At 39.3% G+C, this 11,673-nt stretch overlaps 1 protein-coding gene across 6 annotated transcripts in view; it reads right to left on the bottom strand.

Annotated features, from left to right (window-relative positions):
• Nucleotides 1-2,970: 2,970 nt before the first annotated feature.
• Nucleotides 2,971-11,673, bottom strand: part of LOC118651661 (PARP1 binding protein) — a 73,349-nt gene continuing 64,646 nt past the window's right edge. For 5 of the 6 annotated variants that reach the window (XM_036301067.1, XM_036301069.1, XM_036301071.1 and 2 more), the window contains 2 exons: nucleotides 7,307-7,390; nucleotides 6,354-6,492 (listed from right to left, as the gene is read on the bottom strand). The gene's annotated coding sequence lies outside the window, so the exon portion shown is untranslated. Of the gene's footprint in view, nucleotides 3,136-6,353; nucleotides 6,493-7,306; nucleotides 7,391-11,673 lie in introns of those variants that run through there. The other variant, XM_036301068.1, reaches the window with a different exon arrangement.

The raw sequence follows: 11,673 nt of genomic DNA, 5'->3' as shown, positions 1-11,673 counted from the left end.
ACCACCTGATTCAGAATCACATGGGTGGGTTGTTGTTTTAATGCTGAATTTGGGGCTTTGCCTTTGATTTACTGAACAACCTCCCTAAATACTTTATAGGCACATATAACCACTGCCTTAACTTACAACTTAAAGACTAGAAGGAAAAATAAACACTAAAAGCGGTTACAAATTTAATTTAAATCCAAGCTGTAAGGATTTAAGTTTGGGTTCACACAGCACCTGGAAAGACTTTGGACAGCTTCGACCCAGAACAAAGTAAATACTGGTGTCATTTGGTGGAAAGAACAGGAGACTAGGAGTCAAGGCTAATTGTGTGACCTTGAGCAAGTTACTTAACATCTCTGGCCCTCGGGTTCCTAGGGGAAAACACTGCTCTCCCGACTTAACTCCAAGGACTATTTGAAGGATAAAATGAGATCATTTGTGTGAAAACACTTGTGGGAGGAGGGGAAATAAATAGCTCTCTGCAACTGCTAGGTATTATTTCAAAGTCCTGCTTGGGCCTGGAAAATATCAATCTTCTACACGTTACCCATGTGCTAGTAAGGAGCCTGTGGAGTTTTTCAAGAAGCCGGGAGGATCCAAGTTAGGCAGCCCATTGCTCAGGCTGTATAGCCAGAGAGGGGAATTCTTGATTCAGAGCAGCATCTGTTAGTGATTAAGGTTTCAGAGGCATGTGCCCAAACTGAAGGCAATGATACAGAATCAGTAACAGCAGCAGCCCCAGTTGTAAAACATAGTCCATCCTAGTGGTTAGGAAAGGTAAACATGAAAGCATTATTGTACAATCACATCAAACAAAACGATGCTTGTTTAACATCCCCACAACACAGGCACAAGCACACACAAAGGGAAATAACAAAGGCAGAGGCTTATGTGAAAGAAAGAGATTTCCCAAACAATAATCATCACCGTCAACTTCAGAGGAGCTCACTTGTACTCTGTTCATTGCACAATATATTTGCAGAGAGGGCCTCTCTGGCATCCACTCCTTCATGTGTTCTGCCTTCAGAACTGAAATGTGTTCAGTTTATATCCTTGGCAAAAAAAAGAAAGAAATACCATAATCCCAAATCACTATAAATTCTATCTGTCAGCGATCTGAGTATAGTTAAAGTAAGCATGTTTATTATAACTAAGATGATATTATGGACTTTAAACAAGGACCAAAGGTGTGGGCCTGATGTGAAGAACAGTGATCCTAGGACTTCCAGGTGAGCCAGGTGAGTGAGATGATCTGAGGGTGGTTGGGGTGGAAAAAGAGTGGAAGTAGAATGAGACCCTCAGATTTCGATTAGAGTTACTTTGTAAAAGTGTGCACTTTCTTTCTATAAGATGGGATGTATGTGTGTACTCAAATTGAGCTTTAAAAGCCTAGAGAGGGGTCTGTTTAAAAACTGAAAGAAAAAGGCAAGACTAGAAGTTAAAGGAAGGTTGGAATTTACTGAGGAAATTTCAGTTGAGGGTATATGAGTTAGTGGGAGAGTTCTGATTTTTATGGGGAACACCTGGAACACCCAGAAAATCAGGAAGTCAAATGGCCTGGGTGATTTAAGGTTCATCTTTCTAGAAGCACTTGAAGAGAAAGCAGGAAGAGCTACATCTATGCTCAAAGCAAGTGACCAATAAGAGAAAAGAGAGGTAAATGTTGACTGTATGAATGATGTATCTAATGACAGTCTTAGTATAAGGGGAGCAGAGCGCTGGGCCTGTGGCCAGAGTCACTGAGGCCAAAGAAAAAAATACATTAATTATAGCCATGTCTATTTGGTTAGAAGTTTGTTTGTTTGCTTGCTTGCTGGTTGTCCATCTGAAACAGAATAGTCACCTCAGAAACAAAATCTAGCCATAGATCACTTAAGTCCTTCTTACAGAAACTACTTCTTTAGAGCATGAAACAGACTAAGAAAATAAAATCGCGAGGTACCACAGAAAGGTCATTTAACTAGGAGTGAACAAACCTGGGTTCTAGTCCTGTTTTGTCCATTACTGGCTGAGGTACCATTTCAGGTGGGGCATTTAGCCTGCCTATGTATCTTCTGGAAGCCGGCAGTTGGGGGACAGTGGGAGGGGGTAGGGAGCAATGGAAAGATGATCTCTGAGATCCCTTCCAGTGAAAACAGTCCGTGATTCCAGTTAGCATAGAAATAATTGAGTAAGTCTGGAAGGCTATATATCAAAACATTACTAGAGGCTACCTTAGGGGAATGGGATTAGGACAGGGGAGGAGAGACAAAAGAAAACAATTGGATAACATTTTCAGTGGGGGGAAAAATGCAAAGGCAGAAAGGATTTTTTTTAAAAAAGTGAAATATTAAGCAAGAAAAGTTCAAGTTAGCATATAAAATAATTGAGAAAGTCTGGAAGGCCATAAATCAAAACATGACTAGCAGACAGAGCCTAAGCACAAAGCAGAGAGTGGAGGGACATGGGGGAGCCAACAGCGTGATTATTTTAGTTCCCCCTCTCTCTCGTGGCCTTGCTGAAAATGCCCATGGTAGAGCCATTGGAGGCCACTCAATTCCATCTAACTCCTCTTTGTCCTCTGTGGCCCAACCCTTCCTGCCCAGTGATGGGGGAAGGGAAACTAGGAGAGCATTGCCTGGGAACAGCTCTGCAGCCTCCTCTACAATATACCATCTCATTTTCTGGTGCAATGTGAAGAGAGCTGAGCTTGTCTTTTACCCACACTGATAGGGCTGCTTTCCCTGGAGATTTCTGCATCACCACTGTGGCTTCTTACGTGATCCTGCCTCTCCTCTTTGTCACCATCAGCTTCAGGGTCTACAACTTTTGTCATCCAAGCTGTACAGAAGTCAAAAGAAGGCCATGCATTCCAACTCTTTCAGAAGCTTTTCATAATTTTCAGTGCTTCAGTTAGTCTATATTTATGGAGAATGAACTCATTGACAGGATCTCCAGACTCATCAGCTGTCTATTTCTAGTGGAAAATCGAGCTGTCTTCAGGAGGCTGTTGACCTATGTTGCTGCAGCTCCAGTGGAATAGCCCTTCTGATATTGGCCAAACTGTAAAAATTGTGTTCCACGAAAAGTACAACCGCCAGATTGATGACTGCATTGTCGCATGGGAATCAGGCCAAGTTGGTTATTGAAGGATGCAAGCAAAACTCTCTGGCATTAAAAAAAAAAAAAGGCAGAACAAGAAAATAAAAATTCAACACTTATTAAATCACCATTGAAGAGTTATTACATTGCCCTTGTACCATGACGGAATGTGTCCAGTGTCCACTTCCAAACATTTTTAACCTGACTTTTCGTTACCTTCTTTCTCTTTAGTCTCAGTTCCAACCCCAGAATATGTTAGATTAAAATGTAATATCTTCAAAACTAAAAGAATAGGGAGAGATTCAAATTAGTAGGATAAACAGAACCTTAACAGGTGATGGAGCCTTTATGTGTAGCTTGAAAAGGGTATAAAACATAAACATATCTGTCCAGTTCTTCTACCTAAAACCTAAGGATTGGTTTTAAACCAATTTCCCACCATAGTCTTGCCCTTATTTAAGGAATTATGATTATCCCACAAAAAAACTTATTTGGGGTAGGAGAGGAATGATAGCTATCTAGTTAACTTTTATATAACCCCTGGATTATATTTACTCTCCTGAGATCTCATCTGCTTATTCCATAATAGAGCAGTTACTCCGATTATCACTTCTCTTCTACCTCAGCAGTCAAACTAACTTTCATTTCTATTAGTAACTCATAGGGTAATACCGAAATCCCTGAATCCTAAAATACCATCTGATAAAAGAGATTGGTCTCACCACTCCCTTCTCCTTCTCCCCTTAGGAAATGAAAAGCTCCAAATTTGCCAAAGTTCATTCTGTTTTCTTTCCTGTGGACATGAGTTCTGAGCTTGGGTGTGACAAAGGTGCTCCCTACCTTCTTCTCCACCTCCCTCAAGCTTCAGACAAGCCTGTGATTCTGTTATGAAATTAAATATCTGTCATTTCTATAAAAATCATGTTAGTTGTTGCTTCTGGGTACAAGGACATACGAGCAGTTCATTGAAAGTAATTCGAGTGGGTGCACATTAGTAATTATAATACGATTATTCATAATTTAGAAAAGGGCCTAAATATGATTAATAGAAAAGAATTTTCTGGATGTTATGTCCCTGGTAAAGGAAAAATGCCTACAATGTGAGATTTATGTTCTGCTACATTTAAAACCATTAAAAATTGCCCTAGCCGGTTTTGCTCAGTGGAGCATCAGCCTAAGAACTGGAGAGTCCTGGGCTCAATTCTGGTCAAGGGAACATACCTCAGTCACAGTCTCAGGGCTCATGCAGGAGGCAACCAATTTATGTGTTTCTCTCACATTGATGTTTCTCTCTGTGTGTCTGACCCTCTCCCTTCCTCTCTCTCTAAAAATTAATGGAAAAATATTCTTCGGTGAGGATTAATAAAACAAAAAACTAAAAGCATTTAAAAATTGGTTTAAATGCTTATTTTTGGCCCAATTCTTGCCCCCCAGGTCACCAAAACTCACTTTATAGGGTCAGTGCTTCAGTTAGTCTATATTGTAGCTGAGCAATCTCCCTAATTATTTGTTCAGAGAAACTCAAACCACTTCACTATACCCAAGCAAGGCAGAAAGTTTGCAGGTAGAACTGAGCCAAAGAATCTGATGTTTTTATGGAATAACAATGTTTAAATAAAACACACATAAAAGATGTAGAAAAATGGAGTAAGTTTAATAAAATAAGTAAATATCCTATTCACAGCCTCTTTGAACAGATGATGCTCATGTGCCTGGTTTAAAGCTTAACTCTGGCCGGGTAGCTCAGTTGGTTAGAGCATCGTCCCAATACACCAAGGTTGTGGATGCGAACCCTGGTCAGGGCACATACAAGAACCAACCAATGAATGCATACATAAGTGGAATAACAAATCAATGTTTCCCTCTCTTTCTAAAAATCAATGACATAAAGATTATAAATAAATAAATAAATAAATAAATAAATAAATAAATAAATAAATAAATAAATAAAATCTTTATTAACTTGGAAGCCCAAAGGGTGAGAATAAATAAAAAAGACAAGGTCAACCTTCTGGTCCACACCAACACCAACACTAATTCTGATTCCAAGATATCATCTGTGGTTGATTTAAAAAATATTAATCCCTAAACTTATCAAATATAGAACAATCATTAAATAAAAGCTCTAACACCACTGAAAGGAAGAGTCTCATGGAGCCCACGGAGCTGAGCACTGTCCTTATCTAACTTTGTTTTCCTTTTCACGGGGTCACGGAACCCACAGAGGCAGAAATGAATAAGTTTTGTATAACCCTGGCCTTCTCCTGGAGCCTAATTATTTGTTCTGAGAAACTCAAACCACTTCACTATACCCAAGCAGGCCAGAAAGTTCGCAGGTAGAGCTGAGCCAAAGAGTCTGGTTTGGCTATCTGAGCCAAAACACGCGTCGACCCATTTGAGCTGACTAGACACACAGGCGAAAGAAAATACAAAGATTTATATATGTGTGTGTGCGTGCGTGTTGGTCGGTGTCGTGCTTGTGTGACTGGTCACTGGGGCTGACAGGGCGCAATGACAGAGCTTCCACTGGCTTCTCTTTTCCTTGGCTCATCCGTGCGGTTGGAGTCAGTGCAGTGATGTCAGATCCTGACTGACTTTAATTTGCCCACCTCATTTCTTGACAAGCAGGAGTAGAAGTTTCAATGCTCTTTGTTATTTCTGCAACCGATAAAAGTCTTTAAGAGGTCCTCCCCCCACACACTTAAAGCTTCCTTCTTCTAAACCTAAATTTGCTTCCAAGATTCTGTGTAGGATTTGTGGTAAAGAGAGAAAGTTATTATGCATTTATTCAATACATGGTTAATCTTCCATTTACATGAGACTGCTAGGCACTGTAAAAAATAAAATAAGCAAATGAAAAAATAAAGCATGGCACACAAAGTTTTAAAATCTAAATGTAGGATAAAAATTGTTAATAATGTAATGTTCCCTTTTTAAAAAGCATGATACAAATCTCTTTCAACATGTCTAGACCTAGATCTACGGATGGATAGATAGATAGATAGATAGATAGATAGATAGATAGATAGATAGATACTAGATAGACAGATATATGATAGGTAGATAGGAGAGTTATAGATAATAACTCTCTCTACTACATAAGGATTTTCTTTCTTCATCCCAATTAGAAGTTTTGCACATGCAGGTCTAGCTCTGGACACAACAGTAAAATGGGCTTCACCTTCAGGGCTTCCCAATCTTTCTATAGTTTTCTCTTTTCAGAGTTCATTTTGCTCACAATTATCCTGATTGCCAAGGGTTTTCTGGTGGGCCCCTTCACTCAACTGTCCACTGCAGTCCTTGCAAATTCCCTTTCTTCCCAGCCGCATTTTCCAAGGTGTGCCACTCCTGAGGGTGGCTATTCAGACACACCAAATCTTCGAGATTACCGGCAGGCAGCACGGAGTGCTGGTTGTATGGGTCCTGGATCGTGTTAGAAAACGTGTGAAATCCTGGCTCAAATACTTACCAGTTCTGTGATCTTGCACAGCTTTCTTAACTTCATGTCTCAGTTTCCTTTCAGGTAGGACTGGATAAAGGGATGGTGTCTAATCTTGTATGTCATCTAACCTGTGATGCCTTTTACAGTTTCAATATGATTTCACAAGCCCCCAAGAAATAAAAGAATGTTCTAAATTATGCTTGTAAGACACTTTTGATTGTAAAGTAAATCCCAATTTCAGAGTGTTAAAATGTAGGAGAGCCCTGGCTGGTTTGGCTCAGTGGATGGAGCATCGGACTGCAGACTGAAGGGTCCCAGGTTCGATTCCAGTCGGGGGTGCATGCCCGGGTTGTGGGCCCGGTCCTCAGTGGAGTTGTACAGGAGGGAGCCAATCGATGATTCTCTCTCATCATTGATGTTTCTCTCTCTCTCTCTCTCTCTCTCTCTCTCTCTCTCTCTCTCTCTCTCTCTCTCCCTCTTCCTTCCTCTCTGAAATCAATAAAAATATATTTTAAAAAGATGTGGGAGAAAAAGGTGTATCTTGAAAGCAATTAAATACAATAGTATCAACCTAATAAGGTTATTCTCAGTATTAGCTAAGATAACCAATATAGCATGCTTAGCATAATGCCAGGCACAAATTAAGCACTTGAATGTTAGCTAATATATTAATGTGTACTCCTGCCATTTAATTTACTTCATTTTAACATTGGCTCTTTAAACACAATGCCTTAGCCTACAAAGAGTTGCTGGGGCCAGGCCAGGTTCAGGGGCTTAGAGCCAATGGAAACATACCTCATGGGTGGTTCAGACTTTTCGGGGCTCTGGTTCAAGCTACACATCTTGAAAGTTCTTTGCAGCATTGCTCCTACTCAAAAACTGGTGACACAAATTGGGGATAACTTTTATTACAGTTTAGACAGGTTTATCTCTCTATGAGATAATTAAATGTTTTAAAGGTGTTCATAATCAGCTGAAGTTGATAACTCATACCACGCCCACCAAAAAAATAACCTTCTTAGCTTTTTTATACTCTTTAAACCTGAAAGTTTATTCAAAGTACCTAGGACTGTTTATCCTCAGTATTCTAATTTCTATCATTTGATGTGTTGAAAAAAAATGTACAAAGACAAAACAGGAAAGAACACCTTTTCACCACCAGAAAACACTTATTTTTCAAATGAGTGACATTATAGAACAAGAATATGTTAGCAAGCACTTTGAATGACGTAACTGCCCTATATTTAGAAATCTAATCTTGTCACCTTTAAGTTAAATTCAACACAGGAAATGACAATCATCCAAAGTCAGATATGATATACATAACAAGTGTAATAATACCCATAGAATGTGCTGTAAAGATTCATTCTTTCATAGATCTTCAGTTTAGTCTACAGCTTGATGACTTGTTTATGCCAGCATGCCTGTCTGCTAAGTGATAGACTGACAATGTTGATGCGACTTTCTAATGACTTGACTACTAGTGTAACAGTTGACAATATGTTTCCACAATCGCATAACTTCATAAAAGTTTTTGTCTCAATTTTGCCAGAAATCCAGACGGTGTCTATTTATAACCAATAAACCATTTTTCAGGGAGCCGGTCCTTTTAGCATCTCTTGCATGAACAAATATGCTTTTATCTAAATTTGATTAGTGACATGAATGAGATATATTTGCCAAAGACAAGTCAATCAATTACTTCAGATCCAAGACTCAAGTGACACTAATATCCTCCTGTTCAGGCAGAAGTTAGGAATAGCATATACCAGAAGACAGTTATTACATTACTAAAGGCCCTAGGCATGAAATTCGTGCAAGGGGCTCAGCCCTCACAGCTCTGGCTTTGTCTGGAAGGTCATCTGGAAGGACGTCCAGAAGGTCATTCGGCTGTCTAGCCTAATTAGCATATTATGCTTTTATTATTATAGATGTAATCTGAGGCCAGAATTTTACTCATCCTATACTGCCTCTGCTGTACTACTCTTTTCTTGGGCTCAAATGGATTATTTGTTCACATTCCAGGCTCTCCTATTGAGCCATATACTTCCTTGAAGATAGAAATTGTACCTTATTCATTTTGGTACATTCCTTGAACCATTCTTCTTCTCTACAATACTTCATACCTTGTAGAAACATAAAATTTCTTAAATCACATTATATGTCTCCAACCTTCCACAAGTTTATTGTACTTCCAAAAAAACCCCCACAAACCCACACACAAAAAAATCTCATTAGTCTACAAAGCTCTTGAAATCAAAGGTCTACAAACATTTGATGATGAATTTGCTTTTAAGCTCCTCCTGGTAGAGAAGCCTTGAGCAGAGAGGAGAATGTGCCATTTGAAACTGTAATTAATTCATCCCAAACAGCTTTCATGAACTCAAAGACTTTTTTCCTTGATACCAACAATAGAAGATTGGAAACGTCCTCCAAAAGGATTGTAAATATCCATTTTCCAAGATAAGGTGGGCCTAGAAATGCTACTTGGAACACCCTCTACATCCTTAGTCCTCCAAGAAGATAGCTATGTCCTCAAGAACCTGTGGAGCAGTCTGCTCCCTGCTGGTAAGACTCAAGTCAATCATCTAAATTAGAGAAATGCCGTGGAAGCTAACATGATCAGTCACTGGGAGGGACCTTAAAAATCATCTAAGCATTCTAGTTCAACACCCCCATTTTACAAATGAGGAATTCAAGCTTCAGACTAGCCATATGACTTGACCAAGTTAGAAAACATATCAGAATCAGAAACATGGAGAACCCAGGCATCTAAATTCTTTAAAATTTTGTTATTGGGCTGAGTTTTTAAATTTATACTTGACCAGGACACAAACTGATTGTTTATCTCCAAGACATTTTACATATGGCAAAAATAGTGCATTCTGCAGAGTTTGATATTAGGGAATAACATGTCAATCCAGGTCTGCAAATGGTGGGCTCTGCACATAACCCTACTCACAATGACTGTGCTCTAGGAGACATATCTTGAAATGGTGTGACATTTGTGCTGATTCTGCCCGAAAATACGTCTTGGATCCCTCTTCTCTCCAAGACCAGGAACTTTGTGCAAGCCTCTGTCACCTTTCTTGGGTCACTGAAACTGGCTCTAAACTGCTATCCCTGCACTCAAACACTCAAGTTTTCCAGTCCACTTTCTTTCTGCCATAAATTCATCCAACAAAAAGCTTGGCTCTTTACATCACACCTTGCTTTAAAACCTCCATAATATCCAAACACAAAGGGGCATTCTCAATCTGGCTTCATTGACTATAGTCTTCACCCTCTGACATCTAAAAATACCCACTCAATGTTGTCACCTTTTTCTGAACACTGACTTCCTACCTTGGCACATAGTCCCCAAACCAAAATGACCCTCTTCCACCTTCACCCCTTACTCCACCTTAACGCTACTCTTTACCTGCAAACTCTTCTGGCCAGTTCATAGGCCCATGTCTTAGCAAAGCTTTCCCCAATTCCTCCATTCAGAGTATATTGCTCTATTCTAACAAAAATGTTTGGCTTAACGGAAACACAAGGCCATTGGAAGGTGTTCAACTGGAGGGTGACAGTAATCTGATTTGCAGATTTAAAGGATCATCCTACTTGCTATGGTGAGCAAGAGCAGATGCAACGGGACCACTTGGAAAGTTATTGAGGTAGTCCAGGTAGTGACATCAGAGGTGACAGTGGCTTCAACTAGGGTGGACAATAGCTATAGAGAGAAGGATGTCCACAGGAGTTGGTGATGGATAAGAGGAACAAAGAGAAGTATCAAAAATGGCCCCAAGTTTTCTAGCCTGAGCAACTGAGTAGTGTGCCAGGTCATGTAGTGAAATTGAGAATACTGGAAATGTAGCTATTGTTTACTCACGTTTATTTGTATTCTGTTTTGTTTTTGTAGTGGTGGAAGTGAGGTAGATCATGAGTTTAGTTTTAGATGTCAAAGTTGAAGTGCCTATTTCATACCCAAATAGAGTTATTAATATAAGGAAGTTAGGAAGCAAGGTCAAGATTTGAGATATAATTTTAAATGGCACTGACATATAAATGGTAATTCTACATGAGAGAGATTGATCTGCCTTGGGAGAACACATGGAGGAGAAAAGGGAAGGGCCTGGGACTCATCTTGCTACGGTTCTTTTTTCTCCTTTCTCCCCAAGTCAAATTATTTTCAGGGGTAATATATACCTGCTGCCTCTTTAGTACCACTTCTTCCTTATTACACACATAATTTGATTCTGCTCTTCCTGCTTTATGAAAATTATTCGGAATTGGCTCCAAAGACTGCTAGTTGTCAAAATCAATGGCTTTTCCATTTCCTGTTCTCCATAGCCTCTCTGAAGTATGAGATATTGCCAATCACTACCATTCTTATAATGCTCTGCTTTTATTACTGCTGTCATTCTACCATATTCTGATTCTCTTCCCTGCTTCCTTTTCTGTCTCCTTCACTGTCTTCTCTTCATCTTTTATCACCTAAGTGTGAGTGTGCCTTACAGCTCATATCTCAGATGTTTGTCTTACATTCCTAAGCTTGTTGGTGATCTTATAGATTTCCCCAACTTGAACTCTTCAATGATTACTTACATACAGATGACCCCAAACTCTTTATTTTCGGTCCTGACTTTTTTCTCACTCTCTTTCTCTCTCCCTTTCCTTCTCTTATAAAATTGAGTACTGCATTTCCAATGGTTTCTTAAATGATATGATAATTCACCTAAAATAGAACTATTTTCCTCCAACCCAACCTGAGTGTCCAGATTTCGCTTTTATGATAATGCTGTGCAACCATTTCCCCTCACACCCATGTCCCAAACTATACATTATCCAAAAGATGTTAACTTAAGAAGCCCCTTACTTCCCATATCTAATAATCTCAAAGTTACATTAATTCCTCTTTCTCTTCCTGTTTTTTTTTTTCTTTCCATTACTGTAGTCACTATTGTACACTAGACTTTCATCATCTTTTCTAGGGAAGTGAAAAAGTTTTCTAATCAATTGTTCTGCCTTCAAACACTCCCTTTTTCATCTATCAGTATTATCTTCCTAAACCATTACTTCACCTCTACATTCCCCATCTCAAAAACTTAGAACAGCTCCTTATAACTACAGGAGAAAGCCCAGACTCCTTGGCTTAGTCTTCCAAAGTCTGGTTTCAT

The sequence above is a fragment of the Myotis myotis genome, unplaced genomic scaffold, assembly GCF_014108235.1.
Source record: "Myotis myotis isolate mMyoMyo1 unplaced genomic scaffold, mMyoMyo1.p scaffold_m19_p_3, whole genome shotgun sequence".
Taxonomy (NCBI): domain Eukaryota; kingdom Metazoa; phylum Chordata; class Mammalia; order Chiroptera; family Vespertilionidae; genus Myotis; species Myotis myotis.
Note: the sequence above shows the minus strand (reverse complement) of the source record. Positions and strands in the feature narration are given on the sequence as shown.